The sequence below is a fragment of the Sciurus carolinensis genome, chromosome 1 (genome assembly GCF_902686445.1).
Source record: "Sciurus carolinensis chromosome 1, mSciCar1.2, whole genome shotgun sequence".
Lineage (NCBI taxonomy): Eukaryota > Metazoa > Chordata > Mammalia > Rodentia > Sciuridae > Sciurus > Sciurus carolinensis.
The window spans coordinates 59046918-59061495 of NC_062213.1; the positions used below are offsets into that span (position 1 = coordinate 59046918).

The 14578-nt window shown below is 42.8% G+C and overlaps 1 protein-coding gene and 1 long non-coding RNA gene across 2 annotated transcripts in view; one reads left to right on the forward strand and one right to left on the reverse strand.

The window, feature by feature from the left end:
- Positions 1-3146, reverse strand: part of Zfhx4 (zinc finger homeobox 4) — a 173194-nt gene extending 170048 nt beyond the window's left edge. Inside the window, exon 1 of the mRNA XM_047517966.1 lies at positions 2841-3146. The gene's annotated coding sequence lies outside the window, so the exon portion shown is untranslated. The remainder of the gene's footprint in view (positions 1-2840) is intronic.
- Positions 1250-12193, forward strand: LOC124959563 (uncharacterized). Its single transcript, XR_007103979.1, has 3 exons — positions 1250-1404; positions 11397-11603; positions 11701-12193. It is a non-coding gene; the product is annotated as an uncharacterized LOC124959563 (long non-coding RNA).
- The last annotated feature ends 2385 nt before the right edge of the window (positions 12194-14578 follow it).

Here is a 14578-nt window from a genome sequence, read left to right on the forward strand (position 1 = left end):
CCAGCTATTAAATAAATACACAGTGATGCTCTCCCCAGTTTATGCCATAAATATTAAAAACATTTTAAAATAACTGTATAAACCTTATGATCCCTACACTGAAGCCAGGTGCAAGAGGTTAAAACAGCTGGCTAGCCATCTTTTATTTTTGTGTGCCTTCCTGCTGATTGAAACCGCAAACCTTGAAAACTATCAAATATTCCCTTAAGGATCTTTTTAAAGGATGAGGAAAGAAAAAAGAAAACCTTCAATCTCTTTAATATGCTCCTCAGTGGAGAAGCAAACTCTAAAACATAGTCACAGAGGTAGTGAAATAATCCCGAATATCTCCTGTTTTATTTAGACCCATCCTTTCCAACAATTTCTATATACAATTGTTTTTATTCTTCAGTTAGAAAAGAGGAAAGAGCAAAAAGAAAGAAAGAAACAAAGTCTGAGCTTGCTCTGTCAGTTTTGCCAGTAAATATAAAGTAAAACAAGTGTTGATGGCACCGAGAGTGTTACATACCCGGGCTGTGTTTTTGCATTGCTCTCAATGGAAGCGATCGATGCCCGTGTCACTGTCGCGTCCCAATCGCAGCCAAGTCTCAGCCTTAATCTAAGCAACACCCGAAAAGGCAGCGGCAGCCGCAGCCTCTCCCTCACTGTTCCATCCATCCACCCAACTAAAAATATAATACTACATATGAGCTTTAACCACTCCACGTTTATAGGGATCAAGCCACTGAAAATCCAGGAGAACACAATAAAAAAAAAAAAAAAAAAAAAAAAAAAAAAAAAAAAAAACCCTCCTGTCTCTTGTCTCTCTCTCCTCTCCCTCTCTCTTCCTCTCTCCTCTCTCTGTCTCTCCTTTTGCCATCTACATGATCCTTGATTAAACATGGAACAGAGTTAATAAAAAAGGGGGGGGGGAGGACTCAAGGAGAGGAAATGCAACTGTCAGAAATCGGGACGGCCAGATTTCCTGGTGAACCTGCCTCTGTCTGAGTCAGTGTCAATCCACCATCTTCAGCCAGTGAACTTGTCTTTGGGTTTTTGTTTGGTTTTGATGGGGGGGGGGGGTTGTTGTTGTGTGTGTGCTTTTTTTTTTGGAAGGGGGGAGGGGAAAGGCAAGGTGGGGGCGGAGGTGCAGGGGGGAGAAGGGAGAATGTGTGTGTGTGTCTGTGAGCGTGTGTTGAGTGTGAGTGTGTCCGTGTGTGTGTAGGGGTCGGGGTTGGGGGGGGTCCGTGTTTGCGATCTGAACCTTTGGTACCTACAAGGAGGGTGTCTCACCGAACGGTAGCTAAAACCTCACCAGAACCGCGCGGAAGTGAGGAGTCGCGGCCAAAGGCGCTCGCTGGAGCCTTCTCTCTGGGCCGGACCCCAGCCCAAGCGGCCGAACGGAGCCCCCCGCCCGGACTGCAGGTAACAAAAGAAATACAAACCAGTACACCGTCTTCTGGGGGAAGGGGGACAGGATGGGAAACCTTCTGTAACTTGGTCATCGGCAGAGAAACTTTATACAATTCCATGAGAAATTTTATTTTTTTTCCGATAGAAAAGAGCAGAAAGAATGGGGTGGGGGTGTAGAAGTAGAAAAAGGCAAGACCCGGCGCATTCCAGCCCCTCTTCTCTTAGCTGCTCCGGCCGGAAGGCGCGCTTGATGCCGGGAGAAGCGAAGGAGGTGAAGTTCATTTGTAGACATGGAACCCTTTTGGGGGGGCGGGGGAGCCCGGGGAATGAATCAGTTCTCGCAGCCCCTTAATACACACACACACACACACACACACACACACACACACACGCACACGCACATGGACCCCTTGCCCTTCGCCAAAAAGAAAGGAAAAGATTCTTAATCCCAAACCGCGAGCGTCTCTTCTCTGGTCTAACGCACGCCCGGCGACGAACGCGCCCCTAGCGAGCTGCCGCAGCCTCCCGGGCCCCCAGCCCCGAGGCCGGGCGATCCCGCCTCCTAACGGACCTGCCTTCCGTTTGCCGGCGCCCGCGCAGCCTAGAGCAACCCTCGGCAGTGCCCGCCGCCTTCTGCTCCAGCGGGCGGGTGTCTACCTGCAGTCTCTGCCCTAGCCCCAGCGCCTGCCCCGGCTTCTTGGAACCCTCTGCCCAGTGCATACGAATCCTAGGGCCTCCGCCAGCCCGGCGCACTAAGCGCCTTTCGGGCAACTTGAGAAGGGGGGGTGGCGGGTAAAAGAAGGAAGAAAAAGGAGGCTGAATAAGGAGCGGGGGAGGATAAATTAGGGAGAGAGGGGGGAAGAGGGGCTTCGAGCCCCACCAACCAACATCCAAACTTTGGGAGGATGGGTGCAGAGAAAGAATCATTCCGATCGGGATTAGGGGGCGTGGGGCAAGCAGGGACCCGGGTAGTGCCCGCGCCGCTGTGGAGCTGACAGCTTCCCCCCGCCACCAGAATGCCCCAAGCTCACGGTGAAGGCAGAACCCGAAAAGACAGGAAAAAGGAGAGAAAACTGCTCGGCCAAACGTGGATGATCCGCCACTTAATCCAAAAGTTAAATCCTGAAAAACGTAGCCCACCCCCCAAAAAAAGTGGAAAATCAGATCCCTCAGTGCCCTCTCCCTCCCTCAGCAGAGCAAATCCTTGAGCCAAAAAAGGGGGGAAAGAGATAGAAAAGGGGGGTAGAGCGGAAGAGATGGTCGGGATGAGGGGATGTGTGCGAGAGCGAGCAAGAGCGAGCGAGCTAGGGGCAGAGAGGGAGAGAGGCGGAGAGGGAGAGAGAGGGAGCGAAATATCAAAGATTGTGCAAGATCAGGCTGGAAAGATAATCGATACTCGACCTAAATTTAACACAAACTACTCAATAAAAGTTAAAGAAAAAACTTACTTTCCATTTCCCCTGCAGTTCCTACTCGATCTTCGCCTCTTTTTTGTTTTGCTTTTATTTTACTTACAGCTGATCACATCCAAGTAAAACGAGAGGGTTCATTAAAAAATAAAAAAAAAAATAAAAAAATAATCCTCGAACTTTATTGGGTGAAAATAAAAACGCTGGAGCAGAAAGTGGGGGGCATGGAGCGGTCCTCGGGGGTCCGGGAGGAGTTAAAGCATGTGCCGACCGCGGTCTCGCTGTTTGGTTGTGAAGGGGTTGGGAAAAGGAGGAAAGGAAATGAAAATCCGATATGTCTTTATTCTGCTAATTATTATCGTTTTAGCCCTGTTTAAAAAAATGGCTGATTAAGTTGAGTGCGCATGTCTTTGTGTGTCTATTCCCGATATGCACTCTGGGAATGAGAGAGGAGAGCGAGGGAGAGGGAGAGGGAGAGGGGGGAGAGAGAGGTGTAATTAGTGAGGTGATCAACATTCCCCAGACTGCAAATGACGCGCAGCCGGGACTCAGAGCAGCCCCGGAGCCTCGCGACTTCCAAGGCTCTGAGCGCTGCGGCTGGAGCCCGGGACAAGGCGACCGTGGAAAGGGCAAGAGATGGGGACCTCCGGGGCTCGCACCCCAAGCGCCCCTGCGCGCAACTCTCAAACTTCATTACACACACACACACCACCACCACCACCACCACCACCACCACCACCACTACCAAGGAGAGAAGAATATAAAACAAATACCGCCTAAGCAATACCCTTTAACCACTCGAGATTTCTTTTTTTTATTTTAATGAGGCAAAGTAATTACTATCCGACCACAGATTTGTTTACTAGGGAGCTTTAAGCAGAAATATGAGTTAGGGTAATGAAGAGCTTTTCTCTGCCTAGTTTATTCAACTACGCACATGAACGCACTTTAATGACGAAAAGCAGGGGCCTGAGCAAATATGCAGATGTATGTAAATAAAGGGTGCCTGGCTGTGTGCAAACACCGTTCAGCCCAGTCTATTTCAAAGGAAGAATTGCACTCTGGATCCGCAGGCATTCTATTTAAACAGGTCTCTTCGCTTGCATACGCAGGAGAAAAAACCCAGGGCAAGGGGAATGGAAGTGGTTAGTTTAGTCAAAGTAAACTTCCAAATGAGAATAAGTGATGGTTGCAAGGTTGATACTAGGGGTACAGTTCTAGCCTTTATGTAATATTCTTGAATATTTTATCAGAATTGCATAAGTTCAATGTAATAGCTTTAAGAAGACTTAGGGAAAAAAAAAACCTTTCATCTTTCGATTCTGTTGAGTTATCTTTCTTGAAGCACATTATGATGAATTTTAAAACCCCACTACAGATCTCATTAGAATGAAATATACTTGGTATTTTCTGGTGCAAAATTTAAGGTGACTGATTCTCATTTGAAAATCTAATTATCTCTTTCCAATATTACAGATGTGAATATGAGTGACACTTTCATTAAAAGATAATTAACTAAAACTCGGAATAGGCATACTTTTAAATACCCCCTACTGTATGTGGTGTGTGTATGCATGTGTGTGTGTATATAGGTATATGTATTGCTACTCAGCATCTTGATACACCACTTACTACACCAGAGGTCACAAGTAGACACCATTTATGTAGTATTTCAAAAACAAGAATTGTAGAAAGAAGGAAAGAGAACAAATCAAATGAGCTGAAAACAGGAAATACTTGCAATGTCCAGCTTTCTGGACAGGTGAGACATCAGCTGCTTTTGAGTTGACAGGCCTTTGAAGTTCTGAATTACCAGGATCTGCTTCAAAACCTTGTCTCAGGCCTTAAGCGACAAATGTACCAAATACCAACAGAACAGTTTATTGCACAAACACTTGAAACTACAGAGACTGCAAACATGTATCTTTCTGGGCCTAAGATCTTGCCTTATTAGTGGACATTTAAAAAATCCTAGAACTGATGCAAATGGAATTAAAAAACAAACAAACACCTGGGAGGATAAAAGCATAGTCCTCAAAAGAGCAAACCTAGGCCCAGATCAGGAGCTGGTTGCCTTCAGCAACTGGCTAAGGTTACCATGGAAGTCCAAGTCTATGCTTGGAGCATAGAATAAAACCTAGATATGGTCTTTATTAAGAGAAAAAAGCAAATCACCACCTTAGGAATTTGGAGTTGGTGTATGTAGCAGTGTTTCAGAAACCAGGGCTACTAAACATTAACAGAAAGAAAATTATCTACCTCTCCAAAGGCTCCATTCCATTTTAAACTTCTTCAGGAAGAAATTTCCTCAAAGTGGACCGTTTTCCAAAATTTTAAAGTTACTTGGTTTACAGCCCCACCTTTATAGAGCAACTGTGTCACCAATTTGCTAGCAGTATCTGATTGCACCTCAGTGGGGTTTATCCATGTGCCTTAAAAAACATACATGTACACAGGGGTAAAATCTAAATTCTCTGTAACTTGCAAGTGAAAAAGGTGTTTATGTAGCGTTACTGTTTACTGAAAAACACCCCAGAGAGCAAACATTCTGGCTTTAAAAAACTATTTGAGGTGTCTGCATAGGGAAGGGGAGTGGGGGAGTTTAAAGAGACTGAGGGGAAATGAAGGCAGGGAAACTTTCAGGTTCAAATCAGAAAAGATCAAGCCCTTTGCTGGAGAGGGCTCAGTGTACAAGCTCACTGATGGAAAAACCATTTCCTGCGATTGCAGACGGGTAAATGTGTATGATGAAGGAAACACCTGAGAACAATAAGTCTGTTTCAGACTCAGGTGAAGAAAGGGGTCTATTTCTGCCGCGGAAGAATAGGGAAATGATGATCATTTCGTTTTCAAGTTATTTCTTTGCCTTCTTCTCCCTGAAGCATCATCAATAATATTAATGTCATTAATGTCAAAACAACAAAAGTCAAATCAGGAAAATCATTTTTAAAAATTTGGTGGCTATTTCTTCTCTGCATCTTCCATCTTTCCTTGGAAAATACAAGTGTGTGTGTGTGTGTGTGTGTGTGTGTGTGTGTGTGTGTTTCTCGGGTTAAGAAAAGCGGTTATTGAATTCTAAGTAAGAAAACAAAAGAAAAGAGAATTTGTGAGTGGGTACCCACTTTTGTAATCCCTTTTACTGGAGAGTATTCCCCTCCTAAGGCGTATGTGTGTGTGTGTGTGTGTGTGTGTGTGTGTGTGTTGTTTTTAATCATCTCTCTCTCCCTCTATCATCTTCTTTCACCTCTTTCCTAAGAAGAGGCTGGGGGTGAGGGTCGGGGGTTAATGGGCTAAGGGGAAGGGGCAGAGAGGGACTAGCTCAGAGTCAAGAGTTTCCTCCAGGGCTTGGCCTCCGAGCGCGCCCGCGTGCGAAGGGCTGCTGGGGAGCAGCGCCCGCAGGTCTGTGCGGGGTGGGCCGCTAGGCGCTGTGCGCAGCGCCGCGGGCAGGGGCGCGGCGAGGCGGGCGAGCCCGAGCCCAGCCCGAGGGCTGCTCCCGGGCGCGGCCGCGATCCGCGCAGCTCGACCTGGCTACGTCTCTGCGCCACGGCCCCCTGCGCCCTCCTTTTCGGTCCCTCGCGCCAGGAAACGCAGCTGGTGCTCACCGGTCCCTGCGGACCCCTTGTCGTCCACCTTTGACCCTGTCTCCCAACCCACTCCCCCTCTCCCTCCCCCACTCCGCCGTCCCTAAACTCTGCACGAACCCGCTGCAGCCCTCACGGAACGCTGGCTGCCTTTTATTTCAAAGTGAAACAAGCAGAGGGTTCCCGGCCGCACGGAGAACTTTCCCTACACCCTCTTCTACACTTTCCAAAGCGACCCCAGTAGAGCCAAGTCCACTCCAGAGCACTCGGACACTGACACTGAGCGCCGAGTTGGTGGAGAACCAAAACGAGCTACCAGGTGGTTAGGTGTTGAGTGGTGGAGGCAAGGAGTGATTAACATTGGGACAAAAGGTAATTTCCACTTCTAGACTTTTTCCTTAGCGCATTTTATTTCCCAAATCTACTCCGAAGACACTCCGGGCTTTAGAGTCAGTCTAGTGAGTTTTCAGCTGTCCGTTCTTCCCTACTTCTGCCCTCCCCTCCCCATTTCACTAATAAATACCCATCTCCCGCTTGCCCTTGTCCCTCCTGCTCAAAACCAACTCCAGCCCCAGGGGAAAAGGTTTCCAGTCTTTCGACCGCGCTTCCGGGGTCTATAGATGAACTCAGTTTGAAATGAGGTATTACAAGATTACAGTGTGGGGAACCCTTTATATCACCCCAGACACTTTAAGATCTTCAGTCCCCCCCTTCCTCTCCTTTTTGTTGGGTCTTCTCCACCCGGGGGCTTTTTAACAAAGGAGTGTTAACTAACATTTTTATTTAACTCAGCAACTTCCAAAACACACTTAAACCTGGAATCAATGACTGTCATTGTGTGTGTGTGTGTGTGTGTGTGTGTGTGTGTGTGTGTGTGGTGGGTGATGAAGGAGAGAGTATTAGAGTTGGCTTTGGGGGTGATGTCTGTGAGGGAGAGATGTGAAGTTAAGAGTGGATGGAAAAGTGCAGGGTTTGTTTGAGAAGATGTCACAAATACATTATATTTACAATGAAATAATTCACGTGATAGTGGTAGGTGTTTGTGTGTGTGGCAGAAGAAGCAAATCTCATTACTATGAACAAAGTGTATTTTTTGAGAAATAACAAAGGGGGATTTATAATATGACATAACATGGAGAATAGACATTCTCTTTGATGGTGAAAGTGAGCTAAAGAAAATGAAATTCAAAAAGGGAGAGACATTTTGAGTGTGTATGTATGGATGTAGTATCTGTGGGCAGTTAAATCCATCCCTGAGTCTCTCCCCTCCTCCAGCCTTGCTTTTATCTCCTTTATAGTCTTCTTTTTAAATCATAAAATGTCCCCCTCCTGCTCCAGGGTCTCTGTCCTTCCATATCCATGTGAATTTCTCTCTTCCTAAAGTCCATTTTTTACTTTTACCATGGAGTAAATCTGTTTAAGACCCCCCCATAGGTTCTGAACTATTTTGGGGGGCTATCATTATGTAAAGTTAGACACAGGTAAAGAAAGGAATGGGGAAAGAGGGAGGAGTTATACAGGGTGTGAGGAAGGAAGAATTAAGGGAGAGGAGAAGAGAGAAAGAGAAGTCAGACGCCCTCTGGCCTTTCCCAGGTCAGAGCTCAGACAGGGCTATGACCTCTTTTCCCTCTAGGCAACCAGTCCAGTGTTTATAAACAAAATCAGACAGGACTCTTCCCAAACAATAGCAGTTCACTAACTTGACAAGCACTTTCACAGCTCTTATGCAAATTATGAAGACCCCTTCATCACCATCCTGCTCTCCCACACACACACTCACACCATCCAAACCCAAGATCATAAGGACACCAGTCTCAAACATACATAGATATATTTCCAGAAGAGTATCCAATGAAAATTTTACATTCTGTCTGGGGAAGAGCTCCAAGAGAGGATCCAAATGGGAAAAGATAGACAAGTAGAAAAAAAGAGAAAGAAAGCTGAAATTTCATTGAACAGAAGATAAAATTGTGATTTTTTAAACTTAAAAGCATCTATATACAGTCAACAAAATACTGTGTAGACAATATACTGAACCCCAGTCACCAAATAAAATCATTTTAAAATAGGACATTGCATTCATCCAAACATCCACATTTCCAGGATAAACGTGCAGATACTTCTAGTCAAATAAAAGCCACCACTGTTGTATGTAATGTCCCTAATTATCTGACACAAAAGCACTCTTAAACCCTACAGTAAACAAACAGCCCATCTGATACAAGTTACAAAATGTATAATTAAATCCATCTTTAATTACAAAAGACAACTAGCAGTAACTAAATTAGTCAAAGATTTTCAAACAAAATATTGTTTGTCAAGGTCCATCTAAGATAGCTTTACATTAAATGTTCACCAAAACTCCATTTCAGGAAGAAATTACAAGATAGGAAAGAAAAAGGTGAAAGCAAAAACAATGCATTAAATGATTTTCTAACTTTTGCTTTTAAATGATTATTACTGAAAGTCTAAGAGAAAAATGTTAAAGAAAATATACCTCAGAGCAAAAAGATCATCTCCTTTTCTTCTTTGTCTATCAGTCCCCTCTTAAAGCATATGGAAAATGTTTTCAAAATGCCCAGATTTGGCACATTGTCATTGCAAAGAGAGGAGCGCAGTGATGCTGTTAGAGAAAATGGGAAATAAATTCAGGATTGGGTGCTGCCTCCTTCAATGCGGATTTATCTAAGTTTAATTTAATATTCCGCAATCACTGAATGATCGCATATAATTCACCAAGATTTTAAAGGGCTTTATTTAAATACCTCGAGCAACAAGAGAATGAAATTTAAACCATTTCAGCCATTGCTTATATTTTGTGTGTATTTTCCTATTAGGAGAACTTTAAGTGGCAACTTCTAATAATAAAAGGGAAAACGATGAAGGTTTAGGGTTTTTTTTAAGGGAGAATGTTAAAGGAAAACGTTAGCTTTATTAAAATCATTCTGAACGTAAAATCAAAAAGCACAAAATGGTTGTTTGTAAAACACTAAACCTTTAATCGATTTTATTGGCATTCCGATCGATTAGATAAACGGAAATCTATAGCAAACATCAAAGCATTTAAAACATTTTCTCTATCTCATTTATAAACAAAACTTTTCTTTTCAGCAGAAAAAAATGATTATCAAACGACTAACAGGAAATTCTTCAGATATCAAATTACGATAATAAAATTATTTCCACATGGAAGGGGATAATGACAATGATGATAGTAATTACAATAATGAATAATTCAACAACCCTTTGACATGTATGGAAGAACCTCGAGCACAAACGGCGTTTGACGGGGGGGCTCCTTTAAAATAAATACTTTATTTTTAAAGGGATATTTTTAGAGATAACTCAAGGGAAGTAGCTTAGGTGTGCCTGCTGGACTTCTGTAAATTTCCCTGCTGATGCAAATCAGTCGAGTTCTTTGCCGGCATTTTCTTTCCAAATTAAGTTACTTCTGATTAGCAAAAATTAATATGCAAATAAAAGAAGAGTGACCCCTACTCGATTTACAAAGTTGTGAATGGACCTGTTTTCTACTTAGTCTAAAAGGTAATCCCCAAATTACATAGAGAAAGGAGGACTAGTCTCCCTAAATTTGAAGTGAAGGAAAACGATTTATTTGAAGATGTGAAAACTGCTGTCCAGAGAAATGCAGCAATCAGAGCTTATGGCATTCTAGCTGCGGCAAGAGGAAGTGTTGCTGTAACGAGTATTATGTTTATTTGTTAAAGAAAATCAATGGAAGTGGCTGTAAAGTAGTTAGTGAGGCGTGTGTTTGGGACTCGCGGGGAATTGTGACTCCCGCAGGCTGGTGGAACAGCTCTTCTCATTGCCAGAAAAGTCCCTGCGTCGCCCGGAGCCGGGGCGCGGACTGCGCGGCACCTGGCTTACAGCTCGCAGGTCCTGCCCGGCAGTGCTCCCGTCCACTGCCCGTCTCCAGGATCTTCTGTCCTTTCTGCCCCGGGTCCTAGCGGTTGCTCCTTGTCTAGGGCTCCCTCCAGTTGACTGTGGTTGCCTCCCCATGCCCTCCTTCAGCAGCATACACCTTTTTCCTTCTTCTCTTGTACTGACTATGGTCGTTTTCTTCTTTCTGAACGTTAAGTGCCTTAACTTCTGTTCTTTTCCTCCTACTGGAATCTCACTCTTCTGAATCTCTAAGTCCCTCCGGTGAATCGTGGACTATTCCTGTCCTCTTCCTCCCCTCCCCCCATTCCTCTCTCCTGCCATTTATTTAGCACCCGGGTCTTCTTACCCTCGCACTTCTATCCTCCCCTCCAGACATTCCGGAGAGTTCTCATCACACCAGAATGCTCTCTTTTACTCCTCCTCTTACTCCCCTTGGATTGGGGAGTGAGGGGGGATTTGGAGTTGAACTCCCAGGGGTTTTATTCTATTCTTTTAACAGCTTTACTTTCCCTTTTCTTCTTTGCGTAACCTTCACCTACCTACTAATTTATAACAGAAGCGGTTTCTTTCCCTTTCATTTCCTAGTTTACAATTTCCGTCTGGGGTAGTGCATTGCACATGCACTCACTCTCTGGCAACCCCCAGCCCCCGCCCCGCCGACCGCCATCCCTGGCAACTACTTTCATTCACTTGGTTGCCGTCTAATTGCACTTTCTCTTCTCGGAATAAGTTAGTTTCCAGGACTGAAAGGTCTCCGTAGAGTGCCTCTTTATTTCTCAAATTACTGCACTGCCCCAGTGAAGGGTGAGGTGTAGGAAGAGATGAATCAACCACCTAGGACCCTTTGAACACCTTTGTACTCTTAGTTCCCCCACCCACCCCGGGGTAATGTCTTGTGTGAATAATAACGAATTCTGAAGATTTCCCCTCTCAGCGTGTGCAGAGTTCTTATGAGTGATTCGTGAGCGGGTCTCACACCCCTCAGTTGTGTCTTCTGGCCTCCAGTGGTCACCATTTCAACCGTCCACCCTTTCTTCTCCTTCCCTCCCTGGTAGCCTTGACAGAGGGAGGGAGCGCAGGCTAAAGACCTCGTCCTCTTGCTTCTTTCTAGCTGCTGCAGCTGCCGCTGAAATTCGCTGTGGCCGCTGCCTCTTCCCGCTTTAATCTCAGACCTCCAGTCATTGGGCAGCTCCTCAGAGGCAAGAAGTCAACACCATGGCAACCCGACAAGCCTATCAAATCACCGGCTGGTGTGACAACAGCAACACTGCAGGCAGGAGTGGGCTGGGCGGAAGAGCAGAGTGGTCACTGCGCTCAGGTACACACTCTGGGAGTGGACTGCAGTTGCCGGCCTTCAGGTCTGGTTACATATGTGCACCACGCAGTTCACATCCCTGCCTTATGTGCCCTAATAGGTTCTGGAAGAGGAAGAGAAGGAAGGGACTGGAAGAGCTGCGGAAGACTTTCAAACTGAAAGGAAGCCCAAGTCCTAGAAATTACAAACTAAAGATGCCCTTTGCCCCAGCAGTCCATGAAACCAGGTCCAATAACCTCAGAACCAACAACAAAAGGGGCTTGCACAAAAGTATGGGTTTTCTTTTTGCCAGTTCTGCCCTTTGCTTAAACAACATTAATGTAACATTCTGTTCTGGAGTTCCAAAAGGATAAAGGAAAATGGTGCATTTTAAAATTTTGTCTTCTGCCAGTGCTGGATTCTGCAAAATATGGCTTAACTTTAAGCTATGCTGATTGCTTTGGAAATTACCTAAACTTTACCCGAAACTGTCTTTGCCTTGTTCTTTCATAAATTGTATATTTTGTGTGCTGTGTGTGTTCTAGATCTTGATTTCAGGAAGGGAAGAAACAGGAGACTAGAAAATGTATGTTTTCCTCTCAGGCCCACCTGGCCTTTTTATTTCCTCAGTTTCCTTAGGAAGTTCCAAATTAGGAAGATGGAGGAAAATAAAAATTTCACTAACATTTCAGAGCATTGTGTTAATTCCCATGAGACAGGTTGGAACTGCATTTTTCTTTTTTGACTTGAAAAGCAAACAATGTTTTTGAGAATCACACAACATATTATTTCTCATTAACTTAAAATTTCATTGTGAAACTTTTGACAAATATTTATACAAGTTTATAGAATGCTATCTTCGACCATCATATACAGTATGCTCCCTTGATTTTGTATCTCATAATTGATTTCTAAATTGTGGAATGCAGGTTTGCCTGTTGACATTGTATAGAACAGAAAGAGAAATCCATTTAATGATGAAGTTAATGTGCTTCATTGAGGAAATCTTGTATAAATTCTCAAATCTCCATTTAAGTCCATTCCCACATAAACACAATTCATTAAATAAACAATTTTTATATTGATCTAACCTGTTTTATGAAGAGGCTTTCAGTGTGTAAGTATTAAAATTATACTTGGCATACATAAAATTCTAGAAAATTGGAAGGCTTCTTGAAACAGCAATTGCCATAATAAGCAGAGTAGGACCCAGAGCCAATTTGTGAAGTTCTAAAGAGAAATTCAACAAAATCTTGAGCTTCATTTTTAGCTTTCTCTGTATTTCACTGTTGACGGATCCCAGTATAAAAACAATACATTTTCAAAATATAATTTGTTACAGACAAAAACTGGGTATAATAAATGACTTTGAAGAAACAGGTCAAAATAAACTAGAGACAACTTTTGGGCATAATATGATTTTTCCCTACATCAAAACTCTAATAATATTCTGGTAACATTTTAATAATAATATTCTGCCACTGTGCAGAATTACTTAATGAAGAACTTCTAAGCACACAGAACTGAAACTTGGTTATAGTTTAAATGGCTACCTAAATGCCAAGTTATTGGTATTCTTTAATACCTTTGGTCAATTCACATTGCCTTTGACATATGCTGGAGTGTTTATAGTGGTAAACATAAGAAGAAACATGATTTTAACTTAAAATGCATGTGTTTAATCTGCTATCTCCTAGAACCAAATCTGTAAATTTAAACTGTTTTAAAAGAGAAGTTAAATGAAGTGTCAAGAATATTTCCATACATATTAGCTTTTATAAGAATAAGTGAACACAGGAAATATGGTAGCTTTTAAAATCTTACTGTATTATTTAATGGCAGGTCTTCAGTTACAGGAAAACATTAAATTTCTTAAGATCTGTAATATTATTTATGGATGTGTATGTATAATATGAGAATCAAGGACACATATAGATAGTGTCATTAAAATCTTTATTTACATGAAATGTATATCTAATTTTAAAATTAAAGTAGATGGTTTTAGTGAATTAATATCTTTAAATTAAAACATATATCCAGGTATTTTAATAGAGCATTTGAGTTTTTTAGAAACTTTTAGTAAATTATTCTTTATCATAAACTTTCCATCTACTGATTATTTGAAAATTAAACCAATGTTTGCATCCGGTAGATACTTATTTTAAATCATTGATTGGTGTCTACCTTTTATACAAGATAGTGAGCCTGTTTAAATATAGATCCTATATGCTACACATGTTGCTAGTTAGCTCCACATTCTAATCTTTACATGTAGAGCTATTTTCCATACCTTTAGTGCTTTTAACATGTATGCTGTTTTAAGGCGGAAATTTCTCTTTTTTGGCTAATGAATAGGACAATGGAATTAAATGTGGTTTAAATGCTACATTAGAGAAAAATCAACACAAGACTGTCTTCCCATTCTCAGCAGGATGGATACCATCTCCATAGAGTTCATTCTTGACCTTACCTGAGTAAGTACTTTAACTTAAAGTATGAGATGCACCTAGAGGGGTAATACATTGAGCTTAATAGGAAGACAGTTAATAACCTTTTTTCATCCTCGTGCACTATCAATCATGGCTGTCACCAGTCTGCTGAATCAAAGCAAAAGTGTTCTTCACAGATGACTGATTAGAAACGCAAAATCACAAGATCCATCTTCATGGTCACTTTTATTATAGTCATTTTTAAACTGACAGCAACCTGCTCAGTTTCAGCACACTGGGCATCACAAATAGTGTCACTCAGTGCAGCTAAGCATGAGAAGAGGTTGGCTGGATTATACTTAAAAATAATTAGGCCCTCAACCCTTTGTGGAGCCAGAAAAAGGTATTCCTCTCTTCAGTCTGCCCCCTTGCTCTGTAACTTGCTTTGATTTCATTAAATCATTGGTTTACCATTTGGATGGGAGGCAGTTGTAGAGTCATCCTGGTTAATTAGCTAAGAATTAGGAAATGAATATGTCTACTTGAGAGTAACATAACTTTTAGTCATTT